General features: G+C 44.1%; 1 long non-coding RNA gene across 1 annotated transcript in view; it reads right to left on the bottom strand.

Annotated features, from left to right (window-relative positions):
* Nucleotides 1-26,606, bottom strand: part of LOC141086304 (uncharacterized) — a 200,897-nt gene that overhangs the window by 72,835 nt on the left and 101,456 nt on the right. Inside the window, exon 2 of the long non-coding RNA XR_012231575.1 lies at nucleotides 2,133-2,183. This is a non-coding gene — a long non-coding RNA (uncharacterized lncRNA). The remainder of the gene's footprint in view (nucleotides 1-2,132; nucleotides 2,184-26,606) is intronic.

Raw genomic sequence — 26,606 nt, 5'->3', positions numbered from 1 at the left:
CATGTGTCCACCAATCAAGCCGTATTCATAAATTCAGCGACTACTGCTCCAACAGAATCCGGGTGACTCTCCGATAAGACCACACATATAAATCCTAATAGAGAACAAGAAGCGGATGACACTCACCAATAAAAATCACTGTTTATTCCAACGATTAAAACATTGGCATCAGCAGGATGGGAGCGGGAGTGCAGGAGACAACGGCCGTTTCACACTGAGGTTGCGATTCTACTCCCTTCAGACTGTTTGGATATCTGGAAGAATGAATGCCCTCAGAAAAATAAGTAAGCATCACCAAGAGTCTTGGTCACGCCAACAGTAAAGCATCCTGAGACCACTCATGTGTGGAATTGCTTTACTTCCAAGGGAGCGGAATCACAATTTTGCTTGAGGAAACTGCCATGAATAAAGATTGGTATTTGTTTAAATACCAAGAGCAACTTCTCCGAACAACAATCCAGGAGCACTTTGGTGATGAACAATGCTTTTTCCAAGCAAGACCGAGACTATGTCACAAGGCAAGTTTCCTGGCCATGGACTGAACATTTCAATCTCATTGAGAACCAAAGGTCAAATCCTCAGGAAGCAGGTGGACAAAAAAAAAAAAAAAACGCATAAATTGTGATCAACTCCAAGCACAGATTAGGCAAGAATGTGTTGACGATATCCTTCATGTCAGTGTGAATTGCAAAATTTGAAAAAAAAAAAAAAAAAAATTATATCTACACTGTAAATATTGAGCCTCAACAGGATCATGATGTCTTTGTCAATAAAAGAATAAACACTTATGAAATGCTTATAACTGTATTTCATTTACATTGAAGCAAACTGTTTGAAAACAGAAATTTATATCAGTCTGAGAATCAGTTGTGGCCAAAAGTTTTGACACATGTTAACATTCAAATATGCAAACTGCCTCTTCATAGAGGAATAGGAATAGAATACTACCACGCCACTTGTTGGAAGCAGCGATCTGACAATTCACTATCAACCCTTTAACGAAACTTGCCACATGACTTGGGATAAAAGCCAAATCAGAATCTTAACTTGCACTGATGAGGGGCAATACCCCGAAACACCGTGTCTGCACAAGGAGAAACGTTAGCTCTTGGACCAAATTCAAATTAGCATTTCATAAGCTCAACTGGGCTCCTAGAAGTACTCATACTAATATTGTTCTGGGAAACTCAAATATTCTTACATAGATTTTTAAGGCAAGTACATCAGATTCTTCAGGTCTAAAGTTTATTTAATAAAGTATGCAGCTACTATGCTGAAATCTGGTCACACATTTCCTTTAAATGTATATAAAATAAAATCATCATCCCATCACTAAATAATAAAAAAGATACTAAAAAGGAACGGTTCACAATAAAACCTCCCCGCCCCCCCTCCAAAAAAAAAAAATCTAAGGGTACGTGCACACGCTGCGGAATCCGCTGCGGATTAATCCGCACGGATTTTGCAAAAAACGCAGATAATCCGCAGGTCCAAAGACCTGCGGATTATCTGCGGTTTTGCCTGCGGTTTGGTCCTGCGGATTCACTATCTCCACAATGGTGGAGATAGGAACCCGCAGCGGTTTCCGCAGAAAGAATTGACATGCAATTCTTTCTGCGGATTCAAAACCGCAGCAAATCCGCGCGTTTTTTTCCGCAGCGTCGGCACAGCGTTTTTTTTTTCCCATTCAAATGAATGGTACTGTACACCGCAGCTAAAACTGCTGCGTGTCCGCAGCGGCCAAAACCACTGCGGAAACACAGCGGAATCCGCAGCGTGTGCACACAGCCTAAAAAGGAGAAACTTGAAACATGTTCAAAATTCCTAAAACTAACGTATTAAAGTCACACAACATAACAGGATGATACACTTTATTCTCTCTGGTCTCTAAAAAGCTTCCAAACTACTGAGCTACAGAAAATACTGTTGCGGGTTACTTGGCTGTACAGAAGTTGGCAAAATAACATCAGTACTATCAATTCCTGTTCTGCAAATATTTTGTTGAGCAACAATCTTTGAACGACATACGGGAAGATATGGATGATGCCCCGTTGGCATCAAAGATTATGTGTATCAGTATACATTTCTTAATATGTAGTAAAACAGAATGGCAAAGTAATGCAGACCCTTACCTGACTTAATGCGGGTTTAATGGTACATGAACGATGATGGTATCTTTCATCCTGCATGAAAAGAAATCGTACCATAATCAGAATTTGTGAACACACTGCCATCTTTGCTCCATATGGGAAATATCCCAGAAGCCCACGATTCCTGTACCATGTATATGGGCATAACTATGAGCATAGAATTATACTGTAAGCTGTATAGTACACGGCTGATACATCTGAGCCATGCCTAAAACTATGTATAAACATGAATTAAAAAAAAACAAAAAACACACACAAAAGGGTCTATATACTATAGTTTTTAACGCATGGCCACAAGGTGCATTCACACAGTACAAGAGGGAGTAAAAAACAAACAAAAATAGCAGCATATTCGGTGTGACACTTCCTTACATATGAGCTTTAGCACATAGGCTCCATCACATGAGCTGACATTTATTCCATGTTTGTAAGATGGCTATAGCTGGTATTAGCCATGCATACAGCAGAATGATGGACTGGTGACCTTCAAAAACAAGCGAAGGCCATGGAGAAGAATGAACAGCATCTAGAATGCTGCTAAGCTGCTTCTATGTTTTCCCTCAGGTTGAACATTGAAAAGAAAAGGCTCTTTTATAGATTATGGGATTACGCTTTCCAGGCACAGGAAATTCAGACTACATGTTTCTTTCTTTCCCTGCCGATTTATGTTGTCCTCTTTGTGACCATACAGACAAAGACAACTCTTTGGGATTCATTAATTGCCAGGATGACTACGCTGGCCTCCCCTTGTAGTACAGAACTAGGCGCAATGCTAAAAGTCTTTAAAGGAAAAAAGAGAATGTAAGAGAAAAAAAGGCATTGATGATTTAGCAGTCAATCTAAGTGCAGCATGCTTGTAAGGAGGGTGTGGACACCAGGAACAGTCAACTGTTACTTGTTAACCAGTAGCATTAAAGGGGTTGTTCGGTCTAAAATGAAAAGTCTGCAGTCACTCTGTGTAACTGCAGACTTCTGAATCCCCCAAGTGATCGCACTGTGCGCTACGGGGATTCAGCGGTTTCAGAGCCGGGAACAAGCTATGTGCAGCACAGGCGACTGGGTGATCCCAGCTTCTAGTCTTCCATAGAGACTATTCCAGCCAGTAAAAAATATATCTATCTATACGTTACATTTTTATTTATTTTTTTAACCTTTTTACTGGCATGAATATACGTAGTTCAAATCGCCCCCCTTTTGACCCAAACTAAAGAAAATTTTAAAAAGAACACATATTTGGTATTGCCATGTTCAAAATCACCTCATCAAGATATAAAAATAATTAATCCGATCAGTAAACGGCGTAACAAGAAAAGAAAATTTATAGGGGAAAAAAAAACACCAGAATTACTTTTTTCTGCTCAAAGCAACACTGCATTAGAAAGCAATAACGGGCATCAAAACATTGTATCTATCCAAAAATGTTATCAATAACGTCAGTTCGGCACGCAAAAAATAAAGCCTTCACACAGTCCCAGATCATGAAAAAATGTTCCCCAATCGAAACTGCTCATTGAGGTTACATTGGGGAAAAAAAGTACTTGATCCCTTGCTGATTTTGTAAGTTTGAACACTGACAAAGACATGAACAGGTCTATATTTTAACATTGAGAGACAGAATAATCAAAATTAAAATCCAGAAAATCTCACTGCATAAATTATATACATTTATTTGCATTTTGCAGTGAGAAATAAGTATTTGATCCCTATGGCAAACAAAACTTAAAGGGAATCTGTCACCAGTTTTTTGGCCCATCAACTAAAAATATCATCTAATAGAGTGCGAGCTATACATTCCCCAACTACTTGTGAAACCCCCTGACTCCCCATGAATCCCCCATAAAAACCTTTTATATTGCCCCCGAGCAGTATGGTAATATCCGCGGTCTGGTGGGCATTGGTTCTATTCTCTCTCTCTCCACCCCAAATTGGCGTGCTGTATGCATTCCCTTCTGGGAATTGAGTTGTCTGCATACAGGTTCCGTGCGTTCGCATTCAAATTGCCTCCCGCGTGTGCGCAGTATGCTTTGCCTAACTGCGCACTAATGCTTTTTGGCTTTGTCCACAGTTGGGCAAAGCATACTGCGCACTCTTGAGGTTATATCCAGTCTGCAGATAGCGGCCTCTGTTCCTCTCAGCAGGGAATCCCCCATGACCACATTGGAGGAAGAGAAATGCTGCCTAAAGGCCCCTTTACATTTAGCGATGCACCAGCGATCCGACCCGGTCAGGATCGCTGGTGCATCGCTAAATGATCGCTAGTGAGCTTCCATACAGGCAGATCTCACAGCGATGCAGCAGCGACGCAGCGCACGATACTCACCTTTCACACACAACGATCCTGGCGTCCTCCCGCCCGCGTCCAGCGTCGCTCGTCTCACACAGCAGGAAGCCCAGCAGGAAGCAGATAACGAGAAATGGAGCCACCCGATCTCGCGCGATCAGCGACGGACAGCGGGGGAGCCGGTCAGAGGTAAGTATCACACTTAGCGATATCGCTAGCAATATCGCTGCTGCGTCACAAAATCAGTGACGTTTTAGCGATATCGCTATGTGTAAAACCCCCTTAACACGGCGAGTTGAGTTAATGCCAAAGATCTCAATTTTTGTCTCATCTGACCATAGCACAGTCTCCCAATCACTCACAGAATCATCCAGGTGTTCACTGGTAAACTTCAGACAGGCCTGAACATGTGTCTTCTTGAGAAGGGGGGACCTCCTGGGCACTGCAGGATTTTAAACCTTTAGGCCTATGTGCACACGTTGTAGATTTAGATGCGGATTTGCATCAAATCTTCAGTGTAGTGCACAGCCAATGTAAACCTATGGGAAATGGATTATTGTTGTGCACATGCTGCAAAAAAAAAATCCGAGCAGAAACGCAGCTTTTTTTTTCCGCAGCATGTCAATTCTTTTTGCGGATCTGCAGCATTTCTGCACCCATTGACTTCCATTGAGTCAGGCACATCCGCAGAAAAACTGCAGATGTATAAAAAGATCTGTGGTTTTGCTGCGGATGTGGGTGCGAGAAACGCTGCAGATCGGGAGGAGGGAAGTGTGTAGGCGGAGTGTGGGTAGATATATCTATGGATAGATATCTTTCTCTCGCTCTCTCTATCGATCTATCTGTGTGTAATGCAGTATGCAAAAATAAGAGGTTGGACAAAGAAACGACATTATAACGCTTTTTTATGTTAAAAAACATATCTTTATTTAGCTTACAAAAATGCAGACAAATGCGCAGGAAAAAACGCATGAAAATACGTAGCAAAAACGCACTAATTTTTACCTGCGTTTTCTGCCAAGAGATGCAGAAATTTGGCGCAGGGTATGTGCACACGTTGCGGATTCTGCTGCGGATCCGCAGCGGATTTGGCCCTGCTGTTCCGCAGCAGATTCTACTGCGTTGTACAGAAACATTAAAGTCAACCTAAAAACAAAACAGCTGGCCAGAAGCTGCGGATTTTTCTGCGGATTTAAATCCGCAGCACGTCAATTCTTTTTGCGGATCCTCAGCGTTTTGAGACCTGCTCCTTTTACAGAAATCCACAGGTGTCAAAACGCAGGCGAAATCAACACTAAGTCCGCAGGTAAAATGCAGGTCATTTGACCTGCGGATTTAACCAAATCCGAACAGAAAAAATGCGCAGGGTATTCCGCAACGTGTGCACATACCCTTACTGCGTACAGTATTACCAATGATTTTCTTGGCGACTGTGGTCCCAGCTACCTTGAGATCATTAATATTGATGAGCGAGTATACTAGTTACTTGAGATTTCCCAAGCATGCTCGGGTGTCCTCCGAGTATTTTGGCGTGCTCAGAGATTTAGTTTTCGTAGGCTCAGCTGCATGATTTGCGACTGATAGACAGGCTGAATACATGTGTGGAATGCCTGTTTGTTAGGGAAATCCTACATGTATTCAGCCTGTCTACAAGTCGCAAATCATGCAGCTGAGACAGCGAAAACTAAATCTCCGAGCACGCCAAAATACTCGGAGATCACCCGAGCATGCTGAGGGAGACCCGAGCAACGAGTATACTTGCTCATCACTAATCATTAACAAGGTCCCCCATGTAGTTTTAGGCTGATCTCTCACCTTCCTCATGATCAAGGATACCCCACGAGGTGAGATTTTGCTTGGTGCCCAGATTGACAGTTATTTTGCATTTCTTCCATTTTCCTACTATTACACCAACAGTTGTCTCCTTCTCACCCAGCGTGTTACTTATGGTTTTGTAGCCCATTCCAGCTTTGTGCAGGTCTATGATCTTGTCCCTGACATCCTTAGAAAGCTCTTTGGTCTTGCCCATGTTGTAGAAGTTAGAGTCTGACTGATTGAGTTTGTGGACAGGAGTCTTTTATAAATTGACTATGTAAGAAAGCTGTCTTTAGTGCAGGTAAGAAGTTGAGTAGGAGCCAGAACTCTTAATGGTTGGTAGGGGATAAAATACTTATTTCTCACTGCAAAATGCAAATACATTTCTATAATTTATACAATGTGATTTTCTGGATTTTATTTTTGATATTCTATCTCTCAATGTTAAAATTAACCTACCCTTAAAATTATAGACAGTTCATGTCTTTGTCAGTGGGCAAACTTACAAAATCAGCAAGGGATCAAATACTTATTTCTCCCACTGTATGTAGTTTTGGGCTATTCTCAGGACACTTGTTTCCGGCTGCAGGTGGATTTCAGCTCAGACAGCTTCTATGGGGGTTTGGTGTTTGTAGTGTAAAGTAGTTTTACCAATTAACTCAACAGAACGTGCCACATGCTGTAAATGTCCTCATAGCTCTATATTCCAAATTCATTAAAGGGAATCTGTCACCCTTTTTTTCGATTGCCATTGACATCAGGGGCTTATCTACAGCATTCTGTAATGCTGTAGATAAGCCCCCATGTAACCTGAAAGATAAGAAAAAAAGAGTTAGATTATACTCACCTCGGCGTTCAGTCCGGGCCGATGGGTGTCGCCATCCGGCCCGGCGCCTCCCATCTTCATACGATGCCATCCTCTTCTTTCCTTCCCGTCGCGGCTCCTGCGCAGGCGCACTGCTCTGTTGAGGGCAGAGCAGAGTCCTTCAGTGCGCAGGGAGAGGTCCATCGCCTGCGCACTGCAGGGCAGAGCAGTGCGCCTGCGCCAGAACCACGACAGGAAGGAAAGAACAGGACGCCACCGTTAGAAGATGGGAGGCGCCGGACCGCAACACCCATCGGACCAAGAATGGACCGCCCCTGGGTAAGTATAATCAAACTAATTTTTCTCATCTTTCAGGTTACATCGGGGGCTTATCTACAGCATTACAGAATGCTGTAGATAAGCCCCTGATGTCATTGGCGGCAGCACATAGTCGAAAAAAAGGGTGACAGATTCCCTTTAATAAGGAGTGACCAACACTTCAACCAAAACTGGCTTGCAGCGCAGAGTACGGATTCCATAGAAAGTCAAAGGCCTGTGCACTGCTCTGTGTTCACACATGCACTACATGCGATTGTGCTGTTTTTTCTAGCCTGCAAATCCAACCATTTTTATTACAAAGAACTACACAAATCTGAAGAAGCAATATGTGACCCGACGCTTCTTTAACCAAAGCTGCCTTGTAAGTTTTGCCCTTTGAACTTGGGACTCCAGTGCTGTAAAGCAGGGGTCCCCAACCGCCGGTCCGCAGCCCAGTACCGGGCCGCTGCAGTGCCCTTGCCGGTCCGCGGACACAAGGGGAGCCAGGGGCGGTCAGTGGCATAGCGGGGGATGAGGCGGCGCGCAGCAGTTCTTAGACTGCCCTCGTGTAGCGGCGGCCAGGGAGCGATCCAAGCAGCTCCGCTGCCTGCAAGTGGGAATAGCAGGAGCGGAGCTGCAAGGACCCGTCCAGCTTCCTGCCCGCCGCCCGCGCTTCCTGTCTGACTGACACAGAGAGGAGCGCGGCCGCTGCTGTGTCAGAGCGAGGAAGCGCGGGCGATGCTGCGGACAGGTGAGAGGAGAGAGGTGGTGTCTGTGTGTATGTATAATGTGTGTGTGTATGTCTGTGTGTGTGTGTTGGTCTGTGTTTGTGTAGCCTGGCCCTGGAGGAGATGGGGACATGAGGAGAAGGCCATGAGGGGAGTGATGGAGAGACGGCAGTGATGGGGTGAAGGCAATGATGGGGAGAAGGGAGTGATGGGGTGAATGCAATGATAGGGAGAGGGGAGTGATGGGGTGAAGGCAATGATGGGGAGAGGGGAGTGATGGGGTGAAGGCAATGATGGGGAGAGGGGAGTGATGGGGTGAAGGCAATGATGGGGAGAGGGGAGTGATGGGGTGAAGGCAATGATGGGGAGAAGGGAGTGATGGGGTGAAGGCAATGATGGGGAGAAGGGAGTGATGGGGTGAAGGCAATGATGGGGAGAAGGGAGTGATGGGGTGAAGGCAATGATGGGGAGAAGGGAGTGATGGGGTGAAGGCAATGATGGGGAGAAGGGAGTGATGGGGTGAAGGCAATGATGGGGAGACAGCAGTGATGGGGTGAAGGCAATGATGGGGAGACAGCAGTGATGGGGTGAAGGCAATGATGGGGAGACAGCAGTGATGGGGTGAAGGCAATGATGGAGAGATGGCAGTGATGGGGTGAAGGCAATGATGGGGAGAAGGGAGTGATGGGGTGAAGGCAATGATGGGGAGAAGGGGGTGATGGAGCACTCATTCAAAATCTATGGTGAGTTGTCACATTATAAATGTAATTTAATTATAAGTATGCACTGCTACACTACAACCGTGTCCATAGCCGCGCCCCCTTATGACCAAAGCCCCACCCCTGCCACACCTCCATCCCCGCCCTGCCGGGCCATGGAAGAATGGTCTTGCTTGAAACCGGTCCCTGGTGCAAAAAAGGTTGGGGACCACTGCTGTAAAGGACCAGCGCTAAGCCAGCATCCTGTTCCTAGAATACTGAGCATCTGAAATATACTAACGGAAACAAAACAAATTGCATAGTGCTAAAAAGAAACCACCTATGATAAAGGGTCACTATTTTTATTTCCTTGACATCTGACCCCAACTTAGCTGGAGGAAGACACACTTAGTGTCGAAACATGTCGTCCACAAGGGATTGACTATTTGCAAAAATGTTACTGAAGAAACATGGAACCTTTTTAATGGAAAAATAAAAGTTATATTTAACCCCACCATTGGACTGGTCGCTGGAGAGACCATGCTTATATGTATATATATGTCTGTCGCCCTCCCAGGGCTGTGGGGTACTCGGTACCGGGCCGGTATCATCGGTGGCATGTGTCACAGTAGAGGTGACCCGGACCATGGCCCTGGGCGCCCAAGTAATAGGAAGATGTGAATGGTGTAATGTAGTTAAGCCGAGGCTGCAGACAGATCCTTCGGGACAGATGGTGTGGTGCAGCAATGATGGTATAGCCCTCCACAGGCAGGGCTGTTATCCCAGGGCAGTGTAGATGTGGAGACACTTAGGTGGTGTAGTGTCTGGCTCAGGGGATGCAGCAGTGCTAGGCGGACGGACGCAGGAAGGAATGGAGGACACCAGGGCATGTAGTTCCAAAGCTTTTCTCACAGTCTGTAGAGCCCGCTTCCGTGCCGTGACTTCTGGGTCAGGGACTCAGTCAGCCTCCAGGCAAGATGGAAAGCTCCCTTCCACACTCCGCCAACTTATGTGCCCTTTCTGAACGTCTCCTCTATAGCACCTTTAAGTGTGAAGATCTCCTAGTACTGTGTTACTCTGGAGTTCCTCCTGACAGATTTTCCCAAGAACTATACTTGCACGGCAAACAGCGGTAGCCTGCTTTGGGCACTCTCTACTCCTAAGTCCCGGCTCTCTATCCGTATTGCTGTTGTGCCCTCAAGTCTTAGATGGGAGTAGTGCATTTACAGCCCACTACTCCACCGATGTCTGCTGCAGAACCGTTAGTGTTCATACAACCTCGGGGACCGGGCCCCGTCCTTGCGCTTAGAACTTCTAGGCAGGGTTCATCCTCTAACCCACGTCCTCTATGTTCCCTTTTACTCCTACGTTCCGTACTTGTCTTTTCCCTTCTATGGAAGCTCCGGCTTCGGTTCAATGTCCTTCTCCTTCTTTCCTTTCCTTTCCCGTGCCAGCTGGCTCAGGTCACTGAGGCAGCTGCAGCACTCCTTCCTCCATAGATCCCCACTCCTCCCGAGTGGTTTCCTCTCCTACTCAACCTCCTGTCAGACTGAACTGAACTGAACCTCAAACCTGGAACCGTCCCACTCTTTTATATGTATACTCAACTCCACCCACCTCCCAGCACGTCTAGTGTTCCAAGAAGGGAACCACAAAAGGTGCTCTGCCTCTCTAAGCAAGGAGCCGCAATGTGATTTTGCTGAACTACTCTATTGTGTGGGGTGCGAGTGTTGGAGCGTGGTCAGGAGCCCCCAACTTACCTGGATGGTGGGGCACCACACCTTAGGAGAAGGCGCAGTACTTCTGTGGCAACTGAGCCTCAGGGGCGCCACATTATATAATATATATATATATATATAAAGCTCAATGTGGGTGTGTATGTATGTCCGGGATTGGCATCCGCACCGTCGCAGCTACAGCCACAAAATTTGGCAGAGTCACACGTCTGGACCCCGAGAGCGTCATAGGCTATGTTGTGAGGTGAAATTTTAACCGCACGCGTTCCAATTCACCAAACAATTTTGCCCCTATCTACATAATGGGGAAAAAGTGAAAGGAAAAGTGTTGGAGGCAAATTGACAGCTGCCAGATGTGATCAAGGGGGACTTAAAGAATGAGAGTGAGGGCGCCAAAGAGTATATACCGTACAGTTGCTAAGGTGGGGCCCTGACATGAGATACTCACCACACACGGGGATATGAACACACACACAAAATGCGCCACACACTACTACGTGCTTCAACACATATACCACCCTCAGCACACATTTCACCACACATACACCAACCTCGCCACATAAAAGTCGAAACACAAAAGTCGCTACTCTAAACTCGCCACGCTGTCACAGAGCTGTTTAAAAGATGAAAAATGAGCTGTGATTGGTTGCTATCAGCAACAGTTTTCTTTGTAGACAGTTGTGGTAACTGAGGCCTACTATTCTTATCATTTCTATGGTGCTATCTTCCTTCTGTAAAGCTGGAAATAACACAATTTATTACTGTGCCAACACAGACCACCCTCTGACACAGACTGCAGGGGGAGCCCAGTATCACACAGGATAGGATTAGATACACGGCTCAGCAGTCAGTATCACACAGGATAGGATTAGATACACAGCTCAGCAGTCAGTATCACACAGGAGAGGATTAGACACATGGCTCAGCAGGCAGTATCACACAGGATAAGTTTAGATACACAGCTCAGCAGTCAGTATCACACAGGATAGGATTTGATAAACAGCTCAGCAGTCAGTATCACACAGGAGAGGATTAGACACATGGCTCAGCAGGCAGTATCACACAGGATAGGTTTAGATACACAGCTCAGCAGTTAGTATCACACAGGATAGGATTAGATACGCAGCTCAGTGTAGGGTTCAGCAGGTTCGCAGGATGCAGTGACGAGCCACGAGACTGAGTATGGTTTGTGGAATAAACTTTTATAAACTGTAGCCCCTGGGGCTATATTGAACAAACCAAAAGTGTTAACAACAAACTAGTCCACGCAGGGACTCAACAATCCTAACAACTTCCTTATTGTAATGCGATTAAACCGGTTTGCCCGTGTGCTATAGGCCACGTATGACCAAACTACGGGTCCTTAAGCGTGGCCACGTAGGGGTCGCTGATGCGGCTGCCTTGACGCCTCGATATTCTGGGACGGAACTGGGCTCGACAGGCCCTGAAGAGACGATACCAGTGGGGCGCAACCGGCCCTGAAGAAACGATGCCGGTGGGGCGCAACCGGCCCTGAAGAAACGATGCCGGTGGGGCGCAACCGGCCCTGAAGAAACGATGCCGGTGGGGCGCAACCGGCCCTGAAGAAACGATGCCGGTGGGGCGCAACCGGCCCTGAAGAAACGATGCCGGTGGGGCGCAACCGGCCCTGAAGAAACGATGCCGGTGGGGCGCAACCGGCCCTGAAGAAACGATGCCGGTGGGGCGCAACCGGCCCTGAAGAAACGATGCCGGTGGGGCGCAACCGGCCCTGAAGAAACGATGCCGGTGGGGCGCAACCGGCCCTGAAGAAACGATGCCGGTGGGGCGCAACCGGCCCTGAAGAAACGATGCCGGTGGGGCGCAACAGGCCCTGAAGAAACGATGCCGGTGGGGCGCAACAGGCCCTGAAGAAACTATGCCGGTGGGACGCAACAGGCCCTGAAGAAACTATGCTGAAGGGGCGCAACAGGCCCTGAAGAAACGATGCCGGTGGGGAGCAACAGGCCCTGAAGAAACGATGTCGGTGGGGCACAACAGGCCCTGAAGAAGCGATGCTGGTGGGGCGCAACAGGTGTCTCCTTGCGGCTCTCGTCCCACCGCGGAGTTATAACGCAGTCTCTAAATATAACTTTTCACCGACCTCTGCTTGGGGCCCCTTAGCAAACCAGACGGGTGCCTCTTCTGCCGCCTGTAGCGAGGTGGCGCCTCCTGGGCCCGGTGATGACAGGGCCGCAGCTGAGGGAGAAGGCAGGGGGGCAGTGTCCTGACCGCTATAAAGGAATCGTCTGTCGTCGCAGCGGTCAGTGGAGGTCGTGGACTTGTCACAACAGGGCGGAAAACAGCGGGGGCGGCTGTATGCGACCGTATGAGGGGAGCGGCCGCCGTTGGCCGGCTCTCAAGTCTCACGTGTCGGTGAGTCCGCAGCTTTCCTTTCACAGGCCCCGGTCGGTCTCTCCACAACACACCGTCCGCTCCCTCGGTTCTCTCTGTCTCACACGGCTCCCTGTCTGTTGTCTGGCTCTCTGTCAACTGCCACTTCAGCGCGCCCCCTGCTCCCTTTAAGCTTGCCCCGCCCCCTGTTTCCCTGACAACTTCAGTCAAGGCTTTCCTTTTACTGTCCTCCCAGTATCGTTCCCTCAGGAACCCTGATGGCGGTCCCCTGGGTACCTGCCCATTCACTGTCTGGGAGTAGTCCTCCCCACATCAGCACACAGTATCACACAGAATAGTATTAGATAAACGGCTCAGCAGACAGTATTACACAGAATAGGAATAGATACACGGCTCAGCAGTCAGTATCACACAGGATAGGATTATATGCACGGTTTTTATGTGCAATATAATAATTATAATTTGTTATAACTAACCACAGTTGGTTACTAGGCCCAGGCAACGCTGGGCTCTTCAGTGTGTGTATATATACACATGGTGGTTCAGTGGATAGCACTGCAGCCTTGCAGCACCGGGGTCCTGGGTTCAAATCCCACCAAGGACAACATCTGCAAGGAGTTTGTATGTTCTCCCCGTGTTTAGAAGGGTTTCCTCCGGGTACTCTGGTTTCCTCCCACACTCCAGAAATACATTGATAGGGAATCTAGATTGTGAGCCCCGTTGGGGACAGTGATGATAATGTGTGCAAATTGTAAAGCGCTGTGGAATATGTTAGCGCTATATAAAAATAAAGATTATTATAAAGATAATTATTATAAGATTATATATATTTTATTATAAGATTATATATACATATTTTTTTTTTTTTTTGCGTATTTAAAAGAAAAACTTCTTCAAGCCATGTGAAGAATCAGCAGGTTTGCATCAGTGAGTGCTCCTACCTGAGACCAAAGTGCGTTTGTCTCATTCACAGGCACCGTAACCCAATACAAGGCCGAGATGCGATATGGCATTACCAGCAGCTGGAACCATGACAACCTTGTGTCTTTAGCGAAAGGAGACTGAATACGAGAGGCAGAAAGAGGGAGGGAAAAAAAAAAGTTCTTTGTACGAGTGGGCAGACAGGCACAAAGTAACTTACAAACAGCAACAACCCCGAATTATCAGCTGTGAATGTTCAGATAGATTCAAGTCCCCGCGGCTACATGTCTCTCGACTGTACAACAGCCGCAACACATGAGGGGTTGTCTGTTTGTTAGGCGATCCCTACATGTGTTGTGAATGTAGGACTCGGACAGTCACGAGACATGCAGCCATGGGGTCTCGAACACACCAAAGACACTCTGTTAGCACCCAAGCATGCTCTGATAGCACCTAGCACACTCACTCATCACTACCACCTAGATCCATGTATCCATGTAGAAGTCAGGGCTTCTTATGTTAACTCCTCACAGTACAGCTTTCAGTTATTCATCCACACCTTCACGTTTTGTTTTATTTTCGTACGTCATAAATGTACAAGGGCCTGTATTTTCTAATGCTGCACTTCATCATATAATGTATAAAAAAATGCTTTGTAGGGTGATAAAAAAATAAAAATAAAAAAAGACTGATTACAGCAATACCAAAATATGAAGATTGTTATTATCCACCCCTTCATGTAAGGGCCATTTTCCATTTTTTTTCCCTGATTATCCCTCCCCTTCTTCCAAGAGTCATAACTTTTTTATTTTTCTGTCAATATAGCCGTGTGCAGGCTTGTTTTTTGCAGAATGATTTCCACTTTTGAAGAACTCAAAAGTGGAAAACAGGAAAAAATTTCTAAAGTGCGTTGAAATTGCAAAAAGGGGGATTTTTTTTTTTTATCCATCACGTTCACTGAATGGAAATAACGCTCCTAACCTGCAGATATTGGGTTAATCTGCAGGTTAACAGCGTTCTGATACTGTCCGGCGCCTGCATGCAGCCGAATGCAGCAGGAGAAAATGATGTTTATGCTCCACGGCAACATTCGGTTTTCAGTTACAGGGACAGGGTGCTAGTTCAGTCACTGCTGAATATACAGAGCTGTGGCTGTAACAGCACCCCCGGCCATGACTGACACTGGCTCCACATTGTAGTCAGGGCCGGTTACAGCGACTGCTCTGTATACTTAGGGTTGTGACTGAAACACCAGCGCCGCCACTATGACTGAATACCGGATGGTGGCAGGGAGAATAAAGATCATTTCTCCCCGCTGTATTCGGCAGCATTATAATGCTGTTAACCTGCAGATTAACCCCATATCTGCAGGTTAACAGTTATTTCTGGTGACAGGTTCCCTTTAAGTGGTGGAAAAAAAATCGGAAACTTATAAGAAAAAATTTGCTAGTCACCATTTCCAGAAACCCGTAATATTTTTTATTTTTCAGGATATGGGGCTGTGTGAGGGCTTATTTTTTGCACCATGAGGCGACTATTTAAACAATACCATTTTGGGGTAAATATGATGCTTTGATCGCCTCTTACTGTATTTTATTGTAATGTTGTTGCGGCGACAAAAAAAAAAAAAATTCTGGAGTTTTGATTTTTTTTTTTCATTACACCATTTACCTGGATTAATTTATCTTGTGTTTTGATAGCTTGAACTTATGAACGCAGCAATGCCAAATGTGTATTGTTTTTAATTAATTTTGATGGGGTAAAAAGGGGGTGATTTGAAATTGTGTTTTTTTTCTTGTTTTTTTAACAATATGAAAAAAATAATCACTTTTTACTGGATTTAATAGTCACTTAAGGGACTTGAAGCTGCAAGCATCTGGTATGATTGTATCAGCACTGTTATGTATAGCGAAAATCACGATCTCTTGTGAACGCCAGCCATGGGCTGGCTTTCACAGGAAGATCGTATTGACAGCCGGGGTCTTCCAGACCCCTGGCTTTCATGACAACCCATCAGTGCTACGCTATATCACAGGCGCACCGATGGGAGAGTGGAACGAAGCACAATTTAACAGGTTAACAACTGTGGGCTCCACTCCACTCGGCTGTTAGAGGCACATGATGGCTGATTAAATCAGCAGTCACGTGCGGGCTCTGCATGTGACCTCACATCAACGGCAGGGACACGACATATGATGAAAGTTTACGTCATATGTCGTGACGAGGTTACTGATTTACTATTTTTCTGGGTCTCCCCCTTTCCTTATATGTTCCACCAACATGGCTGTGTGAGGGCTTGGCTTTTGCAGGACGAGTTGTAGGTTTGAATGACACCATTCATTTTATCATGTAGTGAACTTAAAAAAGGGAAAAAAAAGACTGTCAAATATGTAGTAAAATCGTTAAAAATAGCACAATTCCATCACTTGAGTTCTTGTTTTCACTACATATGTGGTAAAAAGGACAAGGCAGTATGATTCTTCATGTCAGTACAAGTTTACTTTTTTGTTTTTTTACATTTTCGCTTTTTTTAGTCCCCCTAGGGGACTTGAACTTATCGTTTTATTGCCTCTACTATATACTACAATACCACCGTATTTCAGTATATAGTGAAATTGTGGTTATTCCATGAAGTTTAGTTCTGTGGTAGGCTTCACAATGGGACCAAGATGGCAATTACCGGGGCCTTCAGCAGGCTCGTCTGCCATGGCAATCAGTTTTTGGCTATTGTGTCAACAGCATTTGAAGGTGTCATTTAAGTAGTTAAAGCAGCAACATTCAGAGTTAGCTCTGGCCGCTGTGGTTATAGGCACATATTGGCAGTGCAACACAGCTGGCATCTGTAGGGTATGTCCATTCACCCGCTGCAACCATTTGCTGTAATTTCCCTACTGCGATAGTTAAAGTACCGTATATTGAGGGGAAACACACACACACTAAACAAATAGTTATAAGGGAGTTTTGCTGCAATATGAACTGTAGTTTTATTGCTACCATTTTGGCGCACATTCAACTTTTTGATCATTCTTTCTATTGTTTTTAATAGCTAAGGTTACCAAAATGTAGCAATTCTGGAATTATTCGTTGTTTTAACATTTACTATGAAAGTTAAAAAACTATTTTCCAGTGGCGCCAGTTTAGATAAACCTGCCTTTTCAGGAAACGTTTACAGCAGTTTTGTACAATTGACAGTTAACACCTCCTGTATACACAGCTGATAACACAGGATCCACCAATAACAATAGACAATGTCACAGCTGACCTTCTCCCCCTCCCGTCACAATGACTTTTGCACATGCCTATTCGATGCATTAATACAAATAAAGGCTCTGAGTGAGTCTATTGCTTGTGAATTTCTAAAAACACCCCTGTGGCCAGCATGAAAATTGCAAGATTTCTAATATTAAAGATTGTGATATGGAAAAAAGTAAATAAAATAAAATCTATTTAACACAAAAACCACAATTTAAACAATAGGTCATTTTCTGATACATTCCCTTTCAATTTTACATCCATGGCTGTTGGGCTGGAACAGATACCATTATATCTGATGGCCTGTTTGTAAGCAGTCAAGTTTTTAACAGATTTGGGAAGAAAGCTGATCCATCTGAGGGATGTATATAGATCAATCGGTTTTTAATATAAGGATGTCTAATTCGGGTTGTTTTTGAATTTTTATGGTGGTGCCCATAAAGTTAATATTTCTATAGGAGTAGTCTAATGAACCCCCTTGACGAGGCTAAGTGCGAAACGCACGTCGGTTGTGGTTTCCCTTGCTGGTGAGGCAATTTATGCTACGTTGTACTCTCTTACTCGCTACTTATCCAAAACGGACATCCATGTTGACTTGGCTGATATATCAGCATATTCTTTGAAATATTTTTGGACCTAGAATTTCCTGGGTTTGCAATATTGTGACAGTATTTCTTACTGTGTATTTTTTGCACTGACTTTTGCATTTACCTGCTTGATGTCAACACCTCTGAGTTGGTAACTCTTGTGTCATAACGTTTATACGTTCCATTTTAATTTTTGTTCAATAAAATTGTACTATATTATTCCTTTTATCATTGTGCCTTGCACTCTCTTTTTGTAGGTTCTCTAATAACTGAATAAACCCCAACAAATTGTTTCTAAAACAAAAAAATTAGATATTGATTTTGCCATTATAAACAAAGATCTTGGAAAGTTTGGAACTGAAGAACCTGAACTATGAGGGATAGAAATGTTATATAAAAAAAAATAATGAAATGCAATACAGGCCCCAGCCCCCACACTGATGAATGGCCTCATTGAAGACTTGTGTGTGTCAGGTCTCCGTGAATCCGATTCACCAGCTCTTTGAACAATACAGACCATGCAGAAGGATGCGAGGAAGTTGGCACAAAAGTACTCGGAAGTAGACAAGCGATTTAGTTCAAGTGTCTGGAATGCTCATGTTCACATGTATGAGGATCACGTTCATGCTCAGAATGCATATGCAAATCCTATTTAGGGGTCCATACAACGTTATCTTGTTAGGTGTGTAAAAACCATCAGTGCAAACTATAGAGTTACTAAACTTATTTTCTAATAATTTTGTCAAGTATGGAAAGTTATGAAATGTTGCACATCACTTTATTAAAGAATTTGTCTTCTTTAATACTGAAGACATGACACTTTGATACAAATGCAAAGTAGTCCGTGTACAGCTTGTATAACAGTATAAATTTGGTGCGCCCTCTAAATAACTCACACAGACAATGCGTAAACCACTGGCAACAAAAGTGAGTACACCGCTTAATTGCCCAATTAGCCATTTTCCCACCCTGGTGTCATGTTACTCAGCGTTACAAGGTCTCAGGCTCAAATGGGGAGCAGGTGTGGTTAAATTTGGCACGCTCACTCTCATACTGGTCACTCGAAGTTCAACATGGCGCTTCATGGCAAAGAACTCTCGAGGATATGAAAAAAAGATTTGTTGCTCTACATAAAGATGGCCTAGGCTATAAGAAGATTGCCAACACCCTGACAGTGAGCTGCAGAACGGTGGCCAAGACCATACAGCGGTTTAACAACAAGACAGGTTCCACTCAGAACGGAGTCATATCCAGAGGTTGGCTTTTCAAAATAGATTTATGGGTGCTGCCAGAATTGCTGTAGAGGTTAAAGAGGAGGGAGGTCAGCCTGTCAGTGCACAGATCATACGCCAGGCACTGCATCAATTTGGTCTGCATGGCTATCATCCCAAGAAGGAAGCCTCTTCTAAAGATGATCGCACAAGAAAGCCTGCAGTTTTCTGAAGACAAGCACACCAAGGACATGGATTAGAGGATCATGCCCTGTGGTCTAATGACGCAAAGATAAACTTATTTGATTAAGATAGTCTCAAGGGTGTGTGGCAGGACGCAGGTGAGGAGTACAAAGACAAGTGTGTCTTGCCTACAGTTAAGAATGGTGGTGGGAGTGTCATGGTTTGGGGCTGCATGAGTACTGCTGGTTGTGGGGGAGCTACAGTTCATTGAAGGAACCATGAATGCCAACATGTACTTTGACATACTGAAGAGCATGATCCCCTACCTTCCGGAAACTGGACCGCAGGGCAGTATTCCAACATGACAATGACCCCAAACACAACTCCAAAGACTAATATTGCCTTGTTAAAGAAACTGAGGATAAAAGGGGCTGGACTCTCCAAGCATGTCTTCAGACCTAAACCCTATAGAGCATCTGAGGGGCATCCTCAAATGGAAGGTGGAGGAGCGCAAGATCAACATCCATCAGCCCCATGATGTCATCATGAAAGAGTGGAAGAGGATTCCAAAGGCTAGTTAACTCCATGCCCAAGAGAGTTAGGGTAGTGCTTGAAAATAATGGTGGCCACACAAAATATTGATACTTAGGGCACAATCTGACCATTTTCACTTAGGGGTTTACTCACTATTGTTGCCAGCAGTTTACACATTAATGACTATATGTTGAGTTTAGAGGGCAAACCAAATTTACACTGTTATACAGGCTGTGCACTGACTACTGTACATTGTGTCAAAGTGTCATATCTTCAGTGTGGTCCCATGAAAAGGTATAATAAAATACACCTCTCACATTTTTGTAAATATCACTTTTGTGCTACACTAAGTGGCTTCCTGCTATTCCTCAGTCAGTTTGCCTGTTCAGCAGCACAGATATCAGAATGTACTCATTTGGAGTACTAATGCTGGCAGTAAAAGGCTCAGTACTAGTGTTGAGCAAACATGCTCAGATAAAATGCTACTCTTAGCACTCAAGAGTGCTTAGATATCTCCGGCGTGCTCGAATACTATGTTCGAGTTGCTACAGCAGCATGTCTCGCGGCTGCTCGACAGCAGCAACACATGCAGAGATTGCCCAACAAACAGGAAATTCCTGCATGTGTTGTGGCTGTTGGACAGCCGCGAGACATGCTGCTGCAACAACTCGAACATAGTATTCGAGGACACTGAAGATATTGTTAGCACCAGAGCGTGCACGGACAACAGCTTATCAGAGCCCGTTCACACTAGTCAGCACCTGTCTCTTCCTTGGAGTGTTGTGCTGATCACAATAATCTTCTACAGAAGGTTTGCCAGACCCTCACTGACCCCTGTATAGTATATCATTATGGAAGAAATGGATTTACTTCCACAAGCACCTTGCTTTTATGGAATTATGAAACCTTTGAAAATCAGGTGTTTCATTGTTGCAGGGTGTCTCTACTATCCAAATCCAGCCAATCAGGGTTGTTGCCATCATAATGTGTACATACACCATGTCAATTCTTTCTGCGGATTCCGCTGCGGTTTACCATCTCCTCCATTGTAGAGGTGATAAACCGCAGGGCAAAACCGCAGGCTAATCCGCAGATAAACCGCAGGTCTTTTGATCTGCGGATTTTGCAAAATCCGCGCGGATCAATCCGCAGCATAATCTGCAGCGTGTGCACGTACCCGAAAAGTTTTAAGAAAGAAAAAAAAAAAGTATATACTAAACACAGACTTGACAGGATAAACAAGTCCACTTGAGGGCAGAATCAGACTGCCGTATAAATCGGCTTCAAAATGGAACGCAGTGCACAGACTGATCGGCGGATCTCCAGACCAGAGCAGGACTGCTGCATAGAAATACATGAAGCGGTCACACGCGGGTCAGGAGAGCCGCCGGACAGTCAGAGCACTGCGTTCCGTTTCTGTGCCAATTTATACGGCCATCTGGCTCTGCCCTAAATGAGAATAGTTTATTACTGGTCAACAAAGAAATTCTTCTTAGGCTCAGTTTACATCTGAATTAGGAATTCTGCATTTCTGTTCAGATATAGAAACAGAAAATCAAAATTCATTTAGTGGACAGAGCTGTAAAATTACAGAATCTGTGGCAGATGCAAACACAGCCCTAGGGCAGTTTCACGCGTCCAGATAATTCCGGTACGTTTCCGTGTGCATACGGAGGCCATCTGTGTAACATCCGTATGTCCATGTGTACCATCCATGTGCTGTCCGTGTATTTGAAAAATTAGTTTCAATGTTAACCCTTTGACTTTTAAAAACGCACACGGATCGCACACAGACAGCACACGGACAGCATCCATGTGCGGTACGTGTTTACACGAACCAATTGACTTGTATGGGTCCGTGTGATCCGTGCTGTTGCACAAAAACGGACATGTCAGCGTGTTTTGCACACGGACACATGGTGTGCCAGTGTCTCCGGTACGTGAGAAAACACTGACGTGTGAAACTGCCCTTAGATATAATGAAAATATAGCGTACACATGCACTCAGAAATTGCAAAAAAAGAAAAAAGAAAATATTCTCTAGTGCAATTTTCACCCGGCTCAGCCCTGTGAAATACACGAAAATAGCGCACGTGATTTATAAACTTGACGCAAACTCCAAAATCATTTTTTTTCCTGTCGAATTGTTTTTGCGACTGCTTGGCGACAAAAGTCGCAAGTTTCACAAAAAGGTGCAAAAATTGTGGCAAAATACTGGTATACTCAAAAATACACCAAAGGGGAGGACTGGAGTGGAGTTGTATCAAATCAACAAAAAAACAAGATCTAGAAATCTGCTATAAAACCTCTTTCCTACTATTACACGTGTACACATACTGCTTTATTGGAATGGTATTTGCTTTCACATTCTAGAATATCAGCAACATGAAAGCCTACGTCATATTCATAAATATTAGCTTTAGCAAGAGGGTCGCTGCCAAAGGGCAGCTATGGGTCAATGAAGCTCTTAGGCCGCTCACACAAAGCATTCCTTTCCATCAGAGATACAAGAAGTGCAAGAAGACTAATTGTCCTCTTTGAAAAAACATACCTACGAAACAACTGACATTAAAGACAAAATAAAAAAAAAAAAAAATCAGCGAAGCATCCCTACCTAGAGAATGTAAAGTAGACCTCTTTTGCACACACCTGACGTTAAGACTTTATCCTTATGTTATAAGCTTGCAAAACAAACAGTCGAGTTGTATTCAAGTTTCACAAAACGGAGGCAACTTTCGAATAGTAATTTCGGCTTCACCCCCCACCAGGCCTCCAACCAATCCTTGATAGACTGCACTCCTCCAGTCTTCCTTTGCTCCTGGTTCTCTCCAGCTCGTCCCTAATGTGCCCCTTCTTTATAACAGTTTTAAAAGGTGATTCTTTGCCATAACCAAAACATAAAAACATAAAAAAGTAAATTAGAACAAACTATAAAAATAAAGTATGACCAACCCCATTGTGTGACTAAGGGAGTATAGAAATCCAACCAAATGGCAATGGCAGGCAACTGCTTAGTACTTCTCGCAGCTACAGCCCTATTTAGCGCTCTACTTATCTTGCCTTCCGGTTCCCTAAAGAATGCAAAATATGTGCCAAGTCCAGGCACTGATTAGCACTAGTTGTTTTTTTTTTTCTTTTTAACAGGACGGGATTTGTTGAATGGATTAAAGTTTCAGCACATAATCCACATTTTTGAGCAATTCAGTTAGGTGAGATGCACAACGGTTCTCCTGGCAGTGAGAACAAGAAGCTGTGCAGTAGGTGGAGGAGCGCGTAAAATGCAGCAATTTAATTTAGTTTTCAAGGCTCCATGTGTCTTGCTATAAAATGAAAAGTTTAAAGTCCCACAAATACTCAGAATTTTTTTTAACCCCTTAAATGACAGAGGCCAAATTTTTTAAATCTAACCAAGGTCACATTATGTAGTAATAACTTTGAATGATTATCCCGTTAATCCAGATAGTCACATCACACAAAAACCATTAAGAAATGACGACATTTTCCACAAGTCTGCTTTACATCAGCACCATTTATGTTATTTTATTTGGTTAGCATTTTAAAAGGTTGAAAAAAATGTAGCAGTCATTTTTTCATTTATTCAATTAAATTTACTTTTTTTAATATTTTTTTTAGGGACCTATTTCAGTTTTGAAGTAACTTTGCGGGTCCTATATAATGGAAACCCTCCGAAAGTGATACCATTTTCAAACAGCATCAGTCAACATATTCAAAGCTGCTGTCAGGTAGTTTATTAACCCTTCAGAGGCATTTAAGGAATTACCGTAATGTAAATTGGCATGACCGGAATAAAAAAAAAATATATATATTTTTTACCACCTAAATGTTGGCAACTCCTGAATAGGTCACTATAGCCGGCAGACTCTAAGGCCGCTATTTGGCTGTGAATTGCAATGGCAACCATCAGGACCACACAATCATGATCTCAGGGTGCCAATGGGGATAAAGAGGAAGCCCCCACACTGTTAACCATTTACATGCTGTAGTCACTATTGACAGCAGCATCTAGGGGGTTAAATGGGCATAGTTGGTGCCAACACCGATGGTGACTGATGCAGCAGGGTGTCTGCTATAGTGTACAGCTGACAGCGGTGGCATTTTCATCCGTTGGGGGATGCTAGTCTCTTCTGTCTCAGGTCAGTAAAAAGATGTATGGTCTGTCAATAAGGGGCTAAATCTGTGAATGTTAACGTTTCTCCTTATGGACAGTGAAATACCAGCTCTGGCATGGCAATGTAAGGAGGCTTATTCGCCATGCAATGCTCCTCTGGGAAACTTAATATGCAAATTACCTCTTCAGAGAGAAAAAGAACTCTATAGCAAATAAACTATAAATGTTTCTAGCAGACAAAACCCCTTTATGGTGCCTTCACACTCAGAAAGGTAGCACAAAAAGGCAAGACTTTTTACACAAATCGCATTTGAGTAAAAATTGTGTAACGATATAAAAAGAAAATAAATATGGAGGATGAGGCCGTGGGAGTAACAATTCTACCACTATAAACCAGACAATTGACAGTCTTAAATTCCCTACAGTGATTTTTTTTTTTTACACTCAGCGTGAACAGACCTGTGGTGCATGTTTTAAATCCGCATCATGTCACCTTCTCTGGTGGGTACGCCGAGTTTTGTGTGCGGATTTTCCCTATAGACTGGTATTAGATGTAGAAAATTCTCAGGTAAAAGGCGTGCGTAATTTTATTGCATTTCTGCTGCAGAAATGCAAATAATCCACACGATTATCAAAGCTTTGTTAACCGCTTCCCGACCGCCCACTGTAGATAAACGTTGGCGCTTGCTGGGCTTTGTGCAGCGCCGACGTTTATCTACTGTCGGCGGTTTTGTGCCCCCCGGGACCCCCACATACCTTACAATGCGGGGATCCCGGTGCACAATGCATGCTGGGACCCCCGACGTCATCGAGACCTGATTGGTTCAGGTCCTGATGACGTCAGCGTCACAGCAGCCAATGGGAGCGATCGCTGGGAAAGCTGCTTGTTTCCTGGCGATCTCCCTCATTGTAACGCGGCTTCTCCCTCTGATCTCACTGACAGATGATCAGAGGTGAAGCAGCGTTACTGTGTGACTAGATCGCTGCCTGGCACAGCTGATCGCTGCCTGGCACAGCTGTGCCAGGCAGCGATCTTGTCACACAGTAACGCTGCTTCACCTCTGATCATCTGTCATTGTGAGATCAGAGGAGAAGTCACGTTACAGTGTGCCAGGCAGCGATCTAGTCACATAGTAACGCTGCTTCTCCTCTGATCATCTGTCAGTGTGAGATCAGAGGAGAAGTGGCGTTACTATGAGTCAGATCGCAGCGCAGCGATCTTGTCACAAAAATAAAAAAGTAAAGAAAAAAAAAAGAAAAAAGCAGGTACACAGGTTAGGGCTAGGGTTAGGGCTAGGGCTGGGATTAAGGTTATGGGTGTGTTGGTGTTAGGTTTGTGGTTAGGGTTATGGTTAGGGCTGAGATTAGGGGTGTGTTGGGGTTAGGGTTGGAATTAGAATTGTGGGTTTCCACTGTTTAGGTACATCAGGGGCTCTGTAAATGCAATATGACGCCCGCAGACCATTCCATCAAAGTCTGCATTTCAGAACGTCACTACTTCCCTTCCGAGCCCCACCGTGAGCCCAAACAGTAGTTTTCTCCCACATATGGGGTACCAGCGTACTCAGGACAAATTGGACAACAACTCTTAAGGTCCAATTTCTCCTGTTACCCTTGTGAAAATAAAAATTGGGGGCTAAAAGATCATTTTTGTGGAAAAAAAATGATTTTTTTATTTTCACGCCTCTACATTATAAAACTTTACTGAAACACTTGGGGGTTCAAAGTGCTCACCACACATCTAGATAAGTTCCTTGGGGGGTCTAGTTTCCAAAATGGGGTCACTTGTGGGGGATTTCCACTGTTTAGGTACATCAGGGGCTCTGCAAACGCACATGACACCCGCAGACCATTCCATCAAAGTCTGCATTTCAGAACGTCACTACTTCCCTTCCGAGCCCCACCGTGTGCCCAAACAGTAGATTTCTTCCACATATGGGGTATCAGCGTACTCAGGACAAATTGGACAACAGCTTTTGGGGTCCAATTTCTCATGTTACCCTTGTGAAAATAAAAATTGGGGGCTAAAAGGTCATTTTGTGGAAAAAAAAATGATTTTTTATTTTCATGGCTCTACGTTATAAACTTCTGTGAAGCACTTGGGGTTTCAAAGTGTTCACAACACATCTAGATAAGTTCTTTAAGGGGTCTAGTTTCCAAAATGGGGTCACTTGTGGGGGGTTTCCACTGTTTAGGTACATCAGGGGCTCCTCTCCAAATGCGACATGGCATCCGATCTCAATTCCTGCCAATTCTGCATTGAAAAAGTCAAACGGCGCTCCTTCCGTTCTGAGCTCTGCCGTGTGCTCAAACAGTGATTTAGCCCCACATACGGGGTATCTGCGTATTCGGGAGAAATTGCACAAAAAATTTTGTGGTTCATTTTCTCTTTTTACACTTGTGAAAATAAAAAAAAATGGTTTTGAAGTAAAATGTTTGTGAAAAAAAGTTAAATGTTTATTTTTTCCTTCCATATTCCATTCATTCATGTGAAGCACCTGAAGGGTTAATAAACTTCTTGAATGTGGTTTTGAGTACATTGAGAGGTGCAGTTTTTAGAATGGTGTCACTTTTGGGTATTTTTTGTTATATTGACCCCCCAAACTCACTTCAAATGTGAGGTGGTCCCTAAAAAAAAATGGTGTTGCAAATTTTGTTGTAAAAATGAGAAATCGCTGGTCAACTTTTAACCCTTATAACTTCCTAAAAAAAAAAAAAATTGTGTTTCCAAAATTGTGCAGATGTAAAGTAGACATGTGGGAAATGTTATTTATTAACTATTTTGTGCGATATCACTCTCTGATTTAAGGGCATAAAAATTAAAAGTTTGAAAATTGCAAAATTTTCTAAATTTTCGCCAAATTTTGATTTTTTTAACAAATAAG

Source organism: Dendrobates tinctorius, unplaced genomic scaffold (genome assembly GCF_039654945.1).
Source record: "Dendrobates tinctorius isolate UK_male_01 unplaced genomic scaffold, ASM3965494v1 ptg000031l, whole genome shotgun sequence".
In the NCBI taxonomy this organism is placed as follows: Eukaryota; Metazoa; Chordata; class Amphibia; order Anura; family Dendrobatidae; genus Dendrobates; species Dendrobates tinctorius.
This window is presented reverse-complemented; position numbering and strand designations above follow the sequence as displayed.